Source organism: Egretta garzetta, unplaced genomic scaffold (genome assembly GCF_000687185.1).
Source record: "Egretta garzetta isolate BGI_Z169 unplaced genomic scaffold, ASM68718v1 scaffold56, whole genome shotgun sequence".
Lineage (NCBI taxonomy): Eukaryota > Metazoa > Chordata > Aves > Pelecaniformes > Ardeidae > Egretta > Egretta garzetta.
The window spans coordinates 3,616,387-3,621,912 of record NW_009260182.1 but is presented as its reverse complement, the minus strand read 5'-3'; positions in this window follow the sequence as shown (position 1 = coordinate 3,621,912).

The window sequence follows — 5,526 nt, the reverse complement described above, 5'->3', positions numbered from 1 at the left end:
CCGGTCTCCGGCCGGCCCGGGAGAACACCGCGAACGCACCGCAGATCGCTGCGCATCCCAAGAACCTTCCCGAGATCAACCCTCGGAAATACAAATGGCAATTTAGCACACTAGAGAGGGAAAAAAAATCCGGCAAGAAAATCTGGATAGTTGTCTCCTGCTTTTTTTGGGGTTTTTTTTTTTCAGATTCCCATTGAAAAGCAGAGGAATGTATATCGATATACTTAGCTAGCTATTTGTATTTATATATACATGAAAATCTCCATTTGGCACGTGGTCTGCTCACCCGGTTCTCCGCACAAAGTATTATGCAGATCCTCGTGACATCTTTCCGAGGGTACAATACAACAGCCTATGTGTGTGTGACATTTCCCCACCCCACCTAGTCCCTACGCGTGCTCCAAGCCACCGTTACGAAACGGTAATCTTTTAACCTTTACTAGTAGTAGTTCCTGTTTCTGCACCTGCTGCGGGTTTGTTTATTTTTGTTTTCTCCTGAAGGGACAGTAATGAGATTTTATGAGTTCTCACAGCTTTTTATGGGGCTCGCTAACCTGCTCGCCTCCGCTTCTTTGTGCAGTAACACCACCATTTGGCTAACTTTGTGAGTTGATCGTGGTGTCTCACTCCAGTCTGTTCCTCCAGTCTGTTCCTTCAAAAGAGGGCTTCCTTTTCCAAGAAGGGATGAGTAGAGGCCCCTGAACAGAGAGAGCATTAGGCAACAGTCAATAATGCAGAGGTATACACAAGTGAGAAAATATTCCATTACTGTTTCCTGGAGGAAAACTCTCAGTTGCGTGGTGCACCTGAAGCAGCCCGTTCCCAGGAGGCTGTAGTAAGAGGGAATTAAGTCAGGTTGAAAAGAAACCGCATGTCACAGCAGCCGCGTTGCAACCCCAGACTGTGCTGCCACAGCAGCTACCCCTTCCTGTGTCCTCCATTGCCAACCCTCCCCACAGCCAGAAAGCCACCTGGGCCACAAAGCGTCATCGTGACAGGATCGCACACCTTGGGACCTGGGCTCAGAACCTGGTCCTGGTGGTCATTTGCTCTGCGTTTCTGGGTTGGTGTTCAAGGAGTACTCCTTTCACAGCCGCACGCGTACCGAGACATCCTTTTATCCGTCAGCAAACACCAGGAGTGGAACAAGGGCAGGAGAATCCTAACGCAGCCACTTGATGTCTGATCTTCAGAAGTGCCGGGTACTTACAGGTGCTCTTACAGCTAATGGAAGCCACAAGCCCTTTGCACCTTTGAAAGACCTGGGCAATGAACAGCAGTAGCACAGCCCGTCCCAGGGAAGGCTTCCGCACGGTGGAGTTTCTTCTGTATCCTGGTCTGGTAGATAACAAGGGCTGGGTCTCTGAAGCCGTGGATGTGGCATATGCCGTCTTCTCTTGCTGTTGTCTGAGAGGGCCCGGAAGATTTGGCAGACAGGCTGCAGTCTGAAAGCCTTAGTTTTCTCACTTTATACCTTCAGAAGGTATGAGTTAGAAAGTATGTGTTTGACCCCGTGTTTGACTCATTTGCAGCTGAGTGCTGCAGAATTGGGTTTATGAGCACTCCACATGCAAACGGGACCGTTAGGCACCTCTAAAATAGCATCCCCATAACACGGTACCCACAATTACAAAGGATGGCCATAAAGAAAAATTCAAACTAAAGCAAACCAAGTGCACTGAAGTATACAGACCATACTTTAAAATAATTTAAACTGCTTTGAATGTATTTACACAACATTTACACGCAGATTTGGACAGGGGTAGGAGACTTACTGAGATCACTTGTAAAAAGCTGATTTTAAGTTCTACTCAAAACCTATTCATAAACCAATCAACACATACATTAGGAGTTCTAGGTTATACATTTCACACTATGTACCCGGGGAAAAACCTTTCCTGTTATCTGTATAAACAGAACTCCTCTTACTTATACAAATAAGTCTCAGTTCTACAAATATTTACGATGAAAGTCACAGACAAAGGTATGCTTGCTGGTATCAGCTGGCGAGTCTTGCATTACCAGTGAAAAGTTTGCTTAGTAGGAGTTATCTGCTGAAGACAAAGCATATATAAAGTAGGCAACTTTGTATTTTATTCCCCGATTCGTAGATAGAGACGCAAAATGACACTTGAATGAGAATCACTCCAGTTAAGTACCATTTGAGCTTGCTCCTTTATGGAGAAGGAAAGGCCTGCTTTCTAGTGGAGGTTTTATAAAGCGGAGTTTGAAAAAGCACACCGGAGATGCACGCATCATTCCCTGCGGCAAGAACTGCATTTCATGCTGCCTTCAGACCGAACAAGGTTTTCCAGGTCTCTTTCCTGGAGAGATCTATTCTGAGCAAACACAAACCGTGGGCAGATTAGTTTTCAGAATAGTTTTCTAGGTAACATTTCAACACAAGAGCTCAAAATGTACTTATTTAACTGAATAATATCCGCAGAACATAAGGAACACTGTGTTTAGCTGTGTTTTTCCTGTTGCTACCCTATAGCATAGGCCGGGACACAATCATGCCAGCTCGACATAAGTCCGGAGGGTTTGGTCCCAGAAAGCGGTATTTTAGCAGCAAGGAAATGACTCCTCTTTGTGTAAAACAGTTCCCTCTTGTGGATATTCTGTGTACAGTGTCACAGACAAAGTATTTAAAATATTCATCAAACCTGCATCTTTGCAATTAAAAAACCCCCCTCCGTTCAGCAATGATCTCAACGCACAGGACAATCTTGGGTTTAGCAATTAAATATACAAGTAAGGAAGAACGAGCTATTGCACTTAATCAGATATAACACCTGCAAAATTGCTCATTATCAATAACAAATGATTTAATTAAGTGCAATAAACATAACAAAGCTAAAGAAAGTTGCATAACTGTACCTGTACGAGTCAAGTATAAATCACAGTGAATTTTTTTTATTTTGCTTATATGAGAAAACCTTCTGCACGTTCCAATAAAGAAAACCACGATTAAAAAAGAAGGAAGACATACACTACATAAACAAAGGAGACAATAACGGCAGAACAGGCAGGGTTTCCAAGGGTCCATGTGCTCAGTACTGAAGACAGAGAAGCTCTTTGGAATGATAAATCTTTCAATTAAAACTAAAGAGTCCAAGCAAGCAAGTGGCACAGTATTGCACCGGGGATTCATTTGGCACGACAGTTTAAAAAAGCATGTGAATGGAGTAACAGTGTAGGATTTATATGTTCTGTAAACGATGACTACGTTACACGAAAATACTTTTTTTCTTAAGAAATTAAATGTGAGAGAATAAACACGTACTCCCCAGTTTTTCCAAAAGGCTTTTGGTCTGAGTCTGAGGAAATGATAGAAAACAATTGCATGGTTTTATCCTGAGCGAAATTACATCTCCAAAAGGTTAAAAGCCTTTTTATACCAATGTACCATAAACTCGTTTGCCACAGCTTGTTTGTTTAATGGTTATATATAAAACCTTCCCATTTGATTAAAGGTACAGAGCAAATGTTGAACAAGCAGCTTAAGGTTCTGTAAAGGTAAATACTTTTCCAAGGTAAAAAAGTCAAAGTTCTAACAATTAGGTATGTATTTACTCTCTGCAACACCAGGCTGCAGGTCGCTACGTGAACAATCCCTGCTCGGATGCGCTGTTGTTACCTCATGTGATAGTTAGGCCAGCATAAATAATTGCTATTTGCGACCAACAGCCTCCTCCTTTACATTTTTCTTGTCCCCTTAGAACATGCTGTTGGCTTTTATGGAACATCGGTAGCTGTGGCAGAGCAAGAACTTACACACAGAAGTACAATAAAATAATAATGGTTTACTAGTCAAGGGGCTAGATCTGTATTCCTGAGGTCAGTGGGGCATTTGGTCTTCAAATGATGGAAAAACAGTATCAACCAGACTTAACATGTAATCACAGATGTCTTGCATAATTAACTCTGAGCCTCGCTTAATGCTGTTCCTCACTCTTCCTACTTTGTCCTAGGAGAAGAGTGAAAAAAACCACATTGGTAGTGATTAGATGGGTATAGGAAACAAAATTGTATCATGAAATAATTCTGGGGGAAGATCCCGTGCTGATGTAGAACACACGTAAGCATGGATCCGCTGTCCTTGTCTTAAAGACTCTGAAGAGGAAATATTTGCAAGAGTTGATAGTAATATGCACACAAAACTCGCCTGGCTGCATATAACTGTATATTTGCATATGGCAAATTATTGTCTTTAGCATTTGTTCTTTTCATAGAATTTAGTCAAACTATTTCAGGGCACATTTATCGAAAATCCTTTTTAGCTTATTTTGCATCTACCCAATCCCTGCTCAAAGACCAAAGTACATATTTAGCATGATAATATATTGCACTCTCTAACACCTTCTTATCAAAGCACTTTGCAAATACGAATACATTCAGCTTCATCACATCTCTCTGTAACCGTATACGTGAACACTATTCTTGGCAGCGAGGTTACGTAACGATTTCCTTGAATTAGTTAAAACTTTCGTATTGAGATCTATTTTGGCACTTAACCCTGGCAAAATCCTCCAGCTGGCAGGACAAAGACATATCTCAGCAGAATGCTTTAATGGGTCACTCAGTCATTCAGAGTGATCATCTCCAGAGTGCTGGAACCCTTGCATTCAATCCAGCCAAATAAAATATTGAAGAAAATCCCTTGTTCATGTTAATCCATACAGTATGAATAGAAATTTAATACAAATTAGTATTGCAAACATAGAGTATTTGCCTTGGACTTTTTTTTTATAAGGCGATTCTCAGATATCCTTGTATTTTGTTTAATAGTTAGACCTGACCGTACCTCCTTGTCCTCATTTTCCTCCTACCAAACACCCTGAATCACACAATATTTGGTTAGATGTGATATTTCTTGCCAGTAGGACCACTTATTGGAAAATGAGTATGGTTTGTGCATTAATGGAATGTTAAGAAGACCTAGCTAGCATCTGAAAAAAGGTGACAGCAGAAATGATAACTTCAGGAACGATATTAATTAAGTCATATTATATCCTCTGAGGTCTGTAAGTGCATTTAATAAATATCAATCCACACACTTAAAAGCACTCTTGACTCCTGCGAATCAGAGCCTGTTTCTTACTGTTTGTACTAATGATTTTTCCTTCCAGTCAGGGGGTTTGCCACAGACAAGAAATAGGAAGATATCAGGGGGCATTCTGAAGACAGAAGAGTAGCAACCACTTTTAAAATGCAGGAGATGATACAGAAGTAGCAGTTAAACAATGCATCAAAACAATACCCAAAACAAATCAAATAAAGAAAAAGACCTTTAAAATGTTCCTCTTAAACCATTGGTTCCCCTTTTTCTGAGTGGGCCTTGATGTCCATCCAAACCATCAAGAGAAGCAGCAAAACCTTCACCTGGTACTGAACGGTAATGAGCAAACAACAGAAAAATAAGTTATGTGAAGTGGTGCGCAAAGAGCTGCCCCAGAAGCAGGGTAAAAGGTCTCTGACTTTGCTTTGTGTTGATTTTGTTGGGTTGTATCAAATCAAGACAGC